Source organism: Canis aureus, chromosome 17 (assembly GCF_053574225.1).
Source record: "Canis aureus isolate CA01 chromosome 17, VMU_Caureus_v.1.0, whole genome shotgun sequence".
NCBI lineage: Eukaryota > Metazoa > Chordata > Mammalia > Carnivora > Canidae > Canis > Canis aureus.
This window is the reverse complement of record NC_135627.1, coordinates 37,299,521-37,310,566: the sequence shown is the minus strand read 5'-3', so window position 1 is coordinate 37,310,566 and position 11,046 is coordinate 37,299,521.

Here is an 11,046-nt window from a genome sequence, read left to right as displayed (position 1 = left end):
ATTTCCATCATTTTTAAGTCATTAACTATTTTTGTATATCTTACAGCTTATATTGCTATCTTATCTAAGTCAGACTTTATTTTAAAAAATAAGAAACTTTGTTCTCCTTTAATAGAAGGAATCAGTGATGCCACCCTTTAGACACAAAAAACATTCACTGTCAGCCCTTAGAAGCATATGGTACTCTGTGAGTGATTTGAGCTCCTACAGCTCTCTTTTTAGTCTTCTTTACAAAATTCCTATCCTAAATACCCACAAAGGTTCTTTTGGGTATAGAATATATTAGTTTCCTGTAGCTACTGTAACAGTAGCACAAACTGGGTAGCTTAAATGAACAGACATTTATTCTCTCATACATCTAGAGGCTAGAGGACCAGATAAATATCTCATACTCTCCCTTAAATCTCAAGAGAAGAATCCTCCCCTGCCTCTTCTAGCTTATGATGGCTGTTGGCAATCCTTGATTTTCTGAATTCATGTCTGTGATTCTGTGTCCAAATTTCCCTCTTCTTATAAGGACAACAGTCATATTGATTCAAGGCTCATCCTAATTCATTATGACCTCATCTAACTTGATCACATTAGCAAAGACCCTATTTCCAAAAAAGGTCATGTTATAAGGTTCCTAATGGAAATGAATTCTGAGGCAACACCATCAACCCAGTATAGTATGGGAGAGAATAAGAAATGGGTTAGAGGGAGAGGGCTATTGTAACATAAGTATGTGCATAACAGAATAAATTTCCTTATATAAATAGTATCACCAAAAGTGCCTATTTCCTAAAATTTGGGAATGTAGATGAAGGGTACACATTGAGACAGAAAAAAAAAACACCAAGAGTGGCCAACACTCAAGCTGACAAAGACTTTATCATGTTACACTTTTTAAAAAAAATTTCAGGGTCAAGATTGTAGATCTCAAGAAACCGATTTTGAGTCTGATTTTTAAATTGTGATTCATATTGGATTGGATTTTTAGAATCTAACTTATATTTATTAACTCACAATATACTACCATACCATTAGTTTATATACACATGAAAGTATATAATAACATTAGTTTATGAATTCAAAATAAAAAAAATAAATGACCAGAAAATACATAATGCCATGCAAAATTTCATCTCAAGATGACAAAGCATAAAATTTAGAGTTGCTTATTAAACTTGAATATGAGTGATATAAATACATGCACATGTCACTTTCTCATATTCCTAACATCCCCTTTCTTCTATTCAATGAATAAATATGTACATACTTCCTTTTGTCAATCTTATTCCGAGAATTGACATGTTTTTGAGTGAACTAAAATAAAAAATCAAATACACTTGTGTCAAAAAAGATACCATAAAAAAAGAACAAATTTATTCTATAAATACTGAGTCATTATACACTATACTTCACACCTTGGGCTAGGTACTTGGGATATAATATAATAAATTGTCCATGGGGTGCCTGGGTGACTCAGTCAGTTAAGTGTCTGCCTTTGGCTCAGGTCGTGATCCCAGGGTCCTGGGATTGAGACCCACATAGGGCTCTCTGCTCAGTGGAGAACTTGCTTCTCCCTCTCCCTCTGCCTGCCACTCCCCCTTCCTTGTGCTCTCTCTCTCTGTCAAATAAATAAATAAAACTCTTAAAAATTAAAAAATAAATTGTCCAGATATCTTCTTCCCTGATTTGCCACACCCTACATAAAGATGAGCCTTTGATTATACCTAAAACTTTCCTTTCAAGAAGTAAAGCATGTTAGCTTTCTCAAGGTGCACATTTAGACCAGAATTTTACCCTAACGTGCAAAGTAAAAGTCTTGAGCTTGCTTCATTTTCTACTTCAATTTTATGATACTTGATTAGCTTTTTCAGATAGTTATAATAGTAAATTGAATATAATTGACTATTTTGAAACCTAGGCCAGCATAAAATGAAGACTAAATTATTCTGATTCTCTTTCTTCCTAAAAATATGTAAGCTAAACTCTCAAATTTGAGAGGGATCCTAATTCTATTTCTGATTTGTACAGATGGGTTTGCATGAATTATTGTCTGTAACAATTTTTCTTAACTTAAGTCAGAAACTAATCATAATTTTAAAAGGGATTATCAATTAAAACCAAATCCAGACTCAGGTAAGGAAAAAACACTGTTGCAATCGAGGGAGACCGACTGTGACAGTAGAGAAAATACTCTGAACCTAAAACATCTATAAACCTGTCAAAGGTCAGGCAGAAATGAATTTTATTTATAGGAATGAGTAAACAAGGCTAGAAAGAACTCATTGCGCAGAAGTGGGATGCTGAGCAGGTGGCTTACTCGGACAGCTGATCAGGAAATCTTTTTCTGTGAGGTGAGCTGATTCTCAGGAGGGACTCATAAAGGAGGAGCCAAAGTTCAGGGACCAAGGGAAAACACTAAACCTGGGTCAAGTCAGGTTACCAAGCATTTTGTCCATATTGCTCAGTAGCACAGTTTATCTATTCATTTATAAGCCAAGGAATAGGAATTTGAAGGGTCTATGTCTAGCCTTGTCAATATATAAGCAAGAGTGCTATCCATGAATCTCATCTAAGTTGCATGGGAATAGTTATTTGTAGTAGGGATTTCCCAGAACACCAAATGAGGAGGCATGGGGGAAGGTATTTCTTAACTGTTATTTTCCAAGATCATAAGGCTCAGGTAAACTTCAACATTGTCAGGGGTAAGGTAGGCCAATACAAATTCAACTAACACACAAAAGTAAGTTAATTTGTACTTTTAACCCTTATTCATTGGATGCTTAAACTAAGTCACCTATTTCAGAAGGTAAACTGCATTCCATGCAATTAATGCACAAGTAATTATTAAATACTTAAAAGATTAAAAATGGAAAACTTTTCTTAGTTTATTTTTTCTTCTACAATTTGCAAACACAGAAACACAAGCACCTTGTCTGCAAAATTAGCACACAAATCCGTCAGTTAGGCATAATGCCTTCCTTAAGAAACAATAATCTTAATCGGAAATCTATTAAGTAAAAAGTCTTTCTTCTACCTTAATTTCAGATTCCTTGTCAGTTGGTTAGAAATAATTTTACATGTTCTGTGATTAAAACTCTTTTTTTTTTTTAATTTTTTTTTTTAATTTATTTATGATAGTCACACAGAGAGAGAGAGAGAGAGAGAGAGAGAGGCAGAGACACAGGCAGAGGGAGAAACAGGCTCCATGCACCGGGAGCCCGACATGGGATTCGATCCTGGGTCTCCAGGATCGCGCCCTGGGCCAAAGGCAGGCACCAAACCGCTGCGCCACCCAGGGATCCCTGTGATTAAAACTCTTTACAAAAAAGCACATGAAATACAGCACATAAGTGAGCTGCAATTTAATAGTCCTATTTAATTGTTTAAATCCCAAATTACTTTTTCCACGAACATGATTTGCTGAAATGGAATCACATCTTGTAGGAAGGTTATATTTAATGCACATTAACAAGTATTTAATATGTACTTCTCCATGTTAAGAGTTGGAAGTATATTTTTTCTACAGTCTTAATATGAGATATAGAACAGTTATTTTTATGTGTAATTCATTAGAAATTGTACACATTTTATTATATAACTTAACCATTGAAAAAAGAGATGGCAATTAAGGCTAAAGAATTAAATCCGATTAAACTGGGGGCCAAGAAAGTACACAAAAATAAGTGGAGGAGCGGTGATTTAGCTACTTACTACTTTGCCTCAGGAAAATTCCATGAAATGGATATTTCATGATTATGATTTTTTCTACATACTTAAGAGTTGTAGAAAGAATACTAGAAGTTATTTTCCTTAGATATAAGATTAAAAAGATGCTTACTTCCTTACACTCTTGCATGTATAATGAATACTCACGGGATACTTAATAGCAATAAGAGAAAGGTATTTTGCCAAATAGGGTTTGAGAAAGTTTATAGTAATAAACTTGCCTCTGTCATGGCTAAAAGAAAAGTCTCCATAAATTCTTCACCCTTTGGGCATCTGGACCAACCAATGAAGGATTGTTGGCAGTAACCTTTTTCCCAAATGCACAGTTATGTGGGAAGGGGAAAAAAATATTACAAATACAAGAGTCAACACCTTAAACAAAAATCACAAACAAAACAGCTGGAGGGGAGAGTAAAAAGAATAATTAGAACTGCATTGTCCATCTGGAAAAAGCCTACTATCCTTCTGGTCATAACTCAAGGCTCTCTGAAGTCTTCCCTAATGTCCCTAGGCAATCTGTTTCTTCCTTGCATGTGTGTTTAATTTATATAGTGTTTGCTATTTCTCCTTTATCTAAGAGATGAAAAAGAATGGATGTAATGAAATAAGTAACTAAAAGCAAAATATGTAGAACACATTTTTTGAATGTAGCAAATAAAACTAAATCTTACCAAATCATCCCTGCTCTTGTATTATTTAATAAATGCAGTTAATATTTGGTCTTTCTAGTATAAATTCTTATTTTTAGAATAAGTATGACAACAGTCTAACCAAGTAATTTATATATTATGCTACATGGAATACACACCTGAAAATTAAGGTGATTGCTGTCATTCCTTCTTTGTGATATGCAGAATAAGTTAAATATTATGATTCTGAAAATTCCTTTAAAAACTGAGTATTTCATGCTCAAGGGAAAAAAAATATGAAAGCTGATATATCCTAAGCCAAGAATAAACTATACCAGGTTCCATATCTCAGCATATGCCCTCTCTGGCCTACAATATAAGAAAAAGAAGCTTAATGATTTCAACCAGCTTACAAATAAGAGTTGTTTCAGCAACTGCTTAGATTTTCTACACTCTTTTTGGAGTGCCTGGCTTAATTTAATATAAGCGTCCTTGATTAAGGTCTACCTGAAAATCCTGACATGGTTTACTAAACATATATAAATAGGATCTTGCATCTGTGTAGATTTCAAAATACAAAGTTATGAATTGAAATTTTTATTGAATAACTGTAAAAAGCAATTATTACAAGTAAAATAAGAAGAAAAAAATTAAACCCCTAAATTTCAGGATCAAATAAAAACAGAAGTCAGGGACCACACATTCTCCTTGGGATCCCTGTGAACCAACTTCAGGCACATTCATAATTACAGTTTTTAGCTCATTTTGGGAAAATATATTATTTTAACAATCTTGGCCTTGGGATGACATACTATTTGGCTGCTTTTCAGAAATCTGGGGCAGAACAATAGAGCATGACTGTTCACCAGTGTTTAACTTAATCATATATACTTAAATATTTTTTAAGATTTATTTATTTTAAAGAGAGAGAGTGAGTAAGTAGAGTGAGGGGAGAAGGAGAGAGAGAGAATCTCAAGCAGATTTCCACTGAGCATACAGCCCCAAATGTGGGGCTCAATCCCACAACCCATGAGATTATGACATGAACAGAAATCATGAGTCCAACACTTAATCGACTGAGCCACCCAGGTGCCCTTGCCCATTAATACTTTACTTACAGAAAACAAATGTACAGAATGTGTGTTTACATATTAAAAATACATATGACATAGGAGTGAAAGAATGGTATTTTACTTCCAGAGTTTTAAATTGTAAGAAAGATAAATATTTGGAAATTGATTTTCTTAAGTTTTGGAGCACTGATTGCACTTTTCAACTTATTTTTTGTATTATCTGACCATCAATTGAAAGTATAAAGATATGCTAAAGAGCAATGCAATTTTCAGTTAAGAATTCAAATGTGGGGGCACTTGGGTAGCTCTGCCGGTTAAGCATCCAACTCTGGGTTTCAGCTAAGGTCATGACCTCAGGATCATGGGATCACATTCCTTTTAGTCTGCTCTGTGCTCAGAGTGGAGTATGCTTGTCTTTTTCCCTCTGCTCCTCCTCCACTTGCGCTCTCTCTTCTATGTGCATGTTCTCTCTAAAATAAGTAAATAAATAAATAAATAAAATCTTTTTAAAAATCTCAAATGTTTTACTTGTGTCACAAAATCAAGGACCACTTTGAAAGTGCAGGATGCTTTCCTATAAAATGCTTATATCTATACATAATTAGAAAAAAAAAAACACGTTGCCAAGAAAGTTTGTGTTTTTATATTTTAGTATAAATTTAGACCTGTAGCACAACTGTATGTATTCTGCAAAATAGACCTGAGTTTGTATTTGAATAATCATTGCCTTAAAACACTTGATAAATTAAAATTTCTGTAACTTTTTTTTTTTAGATTTTATTTATTTATCCATGAGAAACACAGAGGGAGAGAGAGGTGGAGACACAGCCAGAGAGAGAAGTAGGTTCCATGCAGGGAGCCCGATGTAGGACTCTATCCCAGGCCTCCAGGATCACACCCTGGGCTGAAGGCAGATGCTCAATCACTGAGCCACCCAGGCATCCCAAAATTTCTGTAACTTTTGACTATAACATTAGTCTGTGAAGTTGAAAGAGTTTCCCAGAAGACCAGATGTGTATTTAGGGTTTTATATCGACATGGTTTGTATAAAATTTGACTTGGACTTAAATATGTTTTTCTCTCCTTCTGAGGGAAATAGCTCAAATATAATGTCCTCCACAAAAACATAACCTACTAAAACATTCTGGAGTTGCTTTGGAATTTTAACAATCTTTTGGAATAACCACACTTGTATAGTCATTTCTAGTAGGAAGGTGCTTTCATTGATTATTTGAATTTGTCATATCCCATTCTTTGAATAGAAAGGTAGATATGGATGATCATTAAGAAGGGGAAAATAATTAGAGTGGTAGAATATTTCCACCTCAAAACCTGAGGTTTAAGAAATAAATAGAAATAAATTTTTCCTGAGTAAAGAAAGATTTATTAGGCTACAAAAAAAAAAAAAAAAAACACTGATATAAGAGAAAAAAATTAAAAATTGAACTCTGTCAAAACCAAATTCTCAGGTAATAAAAGAATATCTCTAAGAAGACAAAGAGACAGGAGCACCCTGACAGCTCAGTAGGTTGTGTCCAACTCTTGGTTTCCACTCAGGTCCCCATCTCAGGGTCTTGAGATTAAGCCCTGAGTCTGGCTCTGTGCTCAGTGGTGAGTCTACTTGAGATTCTGTCTCTCCCCTGGCCCCCACACCACTGTTCACACATGCAAGTGCTCTTTCTCTGTCTCATATAGATAAATAAATCTTAAAAAAAAAAAAAAAGAAAAGAAAAAGAAAAAATGAAGAGACAAGCCACAGTAAACAAACAAAAAAACTATTTTCCTTAAATATATTTGAAAATGACTCATATTCTGCATATATATCCACAATATATAAAAGACTTTTAAAAATCAATTATAAAAAATACAACATGAGCAAAACTTGAACTAAACCTTCACAGAACAAGATATACAAATGACTAATAAACACATGAAAAAGCTCTCAACATCTTTGATCACCAGAATAATGCAAATTGAAATTACAATGAGCCAGAATTCATCAAGTTAAAGTCTACCAGAATGTTGGTAAAGCTGTGGAGGATCTGGAACTCTCACACACTACTGAGGAAAATATTCTCCAAATATTCTGGAAAATTGTTTGTCATTCCTTAATACTATAACAAAATAACATGCTGTTACTGCATTAAAATATGGTGTGCACATTCTGTGTACATGTGTGTATCTTATGAGCCTGAAAAGTCATTTTTAGACTATTTATCAAAGAGCAATGAAAACATACATTCTCAAAATTATTCATAAGAGGGTCTTTAGACCACACTAATTCATAATAGCCAAAACCTGAAACAGCCTTAATACTCATTAACAGATAAATGGATAACAACTTGCATATTCAAACAATGGATTATTGCTTAGCTATAAAAAACATAAACTACTGGTACTCAAAACAATATAGATAAATCTTTTCCAAAAAACAGCCTAAAGGAGTGCTTGAGTGGTTCAGTTAGTTAAGTGTCAGACTCCTGATTTTGGCTTAGGTCATGATCTTGGGGTGGTGAAATCGGGCCACGCGTCAGGCTCTAAGATCAGGAGGGAGTGGAAGCCTACTTGAGATTTTCTCCCTGTCCTTCTGCCTCTCCATATTTTTTTTATTAAAAAAATAAATATTTTTTTTAAAAAGGGAAATGATACATATATGATGTTTTTGTTTAACTTACCTAAGTTATATATTTGCTAATGTAATAAGTAATCATAGTGAAAAAGATTTTTTAGAAATATAGAGATGTATGCAATGAAGTAAATTAACTCCTCTCTCCTGCCCACAAATTCCATTCTCATCTTCATTATTTATTACTAATGCTAAATATAAGATACTAAAGATTTTGTTTTTCCTAGAAAAGGAAAGTATGTCAGAAGTGAATTTCTGAGTACTTAAATGCCTATGATTTTATTCTTCAAACCCTAGATTTAAGTCTAGATTTGAAACTATTTTCCACATGCATTAGAAGCCACAAATTCATTGTTCTCTAGAATATACATTATTGCTGGTTAGAAGGATGATGACAATTCGTCTCTTGCCTATTGAAAGTAATCTATCACTTTCCCTCTTTCTGGGGGATACTTTCTCTTTTTAATTGAAAATTGAAACTGCAGCAAAAGTGATTATGTTTGTTTCTTCTTACTTATTTTGCACTTCCTGGGTCCTTTCATTTTGAAGATTGCAAGTGCTCACTCACCTCAGGGGAAATTTAATCTATTAGTTTTTTATTTACCTGCTTCATTCTTTCTGGAACTTTCATGAGATGGAGCTGGAAATTCAGTAAGTATTCTCCTTGAGTTTTATTATATATATATCCTCTAATAATAAAAATAGCTACAAAAGAATTTATATTTATTAAGCATTTACTAAATGCCAGGCACTTTAAATTCTTTTGATGAATTATTTAATCTAGCTAGCTAGCTTTTGAGGTAAATATTATATTTAATCCCATTTTAGCAGATTAGAAACCAGAATATTCTTAAAGTCTAGTTAGTTGTCCAAGGTCACACAATTAAAAAAAAATTATAAATTATACATATTTTTTAAAGATTTTATCTATTTATTCTGAGAGACAGAGAGACAGAGAGACAGAGAGAGAAATAGAGACACAGGCAGAGGGAGAAGCAGGCTCCAGGCAGGACTCAATCCTGGAACTCCAGGATCACACCCTGGACTAAAGGCAGGCACTAAACAGCTGAGCAAACCAGGGATCCCCACAATTAAAAAAATATATAGTGACTGAAAGATTAGATGGATTATACACTTAATTATTACCTTTTTTTCATATAAATATACATATTCTCCAAACTTTATTTTCTAATTATTAAATTTAGTCATCACCCCTATCTACTCTTATCTTCTATTATATTGCTTTACTTTTGTTTATTGATATATAATTTATATAGAGTAAAATGTACAGATCTTTAGTGCACAGTTTGATAAAATATGATAAGTGTGTATATCCACGTAGCCAACAGCCACTTGAAGATATAGAATATTTCCATCACCTCAAAATTTCCTGTTATGTTCCTTGCCAATCAATCACCACCATCACCACGACCACCACCACCTCTCAGTCATCAAAGGCAACAACTGTTCTAATTTCTCTCACCCATAGATCACTTGTATCTGGTCTTAATCTTTATATAGTCATCTGCTGCAAATTCTTTTTTTGTCTGGCTTCTTTCAATCAATCTCATACTTCTATGAGATTCTTTAACTCAGTTTTATGCATCAACAATTCATTTCTTTTTATTATTAGATAGTATTCACTCGTACAAATATAAAATTTATTTTTATACTCTTCTGTTGTCAGAACTCTGGTTTTGCCCATTATGAATAATGTTGCTGGGAAATTCCTGAACAATTCTTTTATGGATATATGCCTTCATTTCTCTTTGGCGAATACCTTGGAGTAGAATTTCCGGGTCATGCTGTTGGTAAACAGGTAATATCATAAACTGCCAAATTTCCAATTTCTTCTCTCTTTTTTTTTTTTTGATGAATGTAATATTTTCTATAATTTGTCTAAGGATCCTTTACATGTGATCAGTAGAACAAAAGAGGAGAACACTACTGATTTGGATAACAAGCTAATTTTAGCATTATTGCAGTAAATATTTATAAGCAACAGCCTTCTGAGAATAATTGGTATAAATAATCCCATCATAGCCTATTTCAAGGTACCAACATAATTGCAACCAACTCCCAAATTTCCTGAAAATTTCACAATCAGTTCTCCCAATAGAAGTTAACTTCAGTACCCTCTTGGACCTATCAGGTTATTTTCGGCAGCAGGAAAAATAAAGCTAGGCAACTCACTATGCAGCCACCTTCCTTCCCAAATCTGTCTGTGGGTATGCAATAGACAAATAATAATGCTTATTCAATGTTAACTATATGGCAAGTAACATGCTAAATGCTTCAGATGCAGTATCTCTGTAAGTCATAGAACACCTACAACAATGCTAAGTACATTTTTATTGGTGAGGAAACCTAGGCATGCTTAAGTAAAATGCTTTCCTAAAGTCCCACACCTAGTAACTCATAGAGCCTTAGAGGTAGCATTTCCACACTGGCATTCTAGCTGACCTTTATATTAATACATAGTTGCCATTTTTCTAGAGATAATACGAGATTTTGTTTTGTCATTGAATTGTTTATTCACTGTTTAAAACCTTAACTGATATTTGATAGATAACTGATCATGTAAAATTAAGTACATTTTCTACAGGCTTTACGAATCCACCTGTTTCATTTCAAAAAAAAAAACAAAAAAAACTCCAAAACTAGAGAGATGATCATTACATACAAAGACAAATTTGAAATCGAGAATCAAGCAATCATAAGAAAAGAATGATTTTATATTGCATTCAAAAGCAATTCAAGTTAAATTACCATTATCTTAAGTCAGTTCTAAAAATGTTTTGGAAAACTGGATAAAAGATGTATTTGCTTATTCATAAGATTCTACATATATAACAAATTGTTGCTGCTTTGAAATATATATATATACATATACGTGTATATATATACATATATACACATATATACACATATATATACATATATATATAAATTCACTTCACTATAGAATAAAAATTGTTTTAAGTTCACCAAAGTTCAGCTC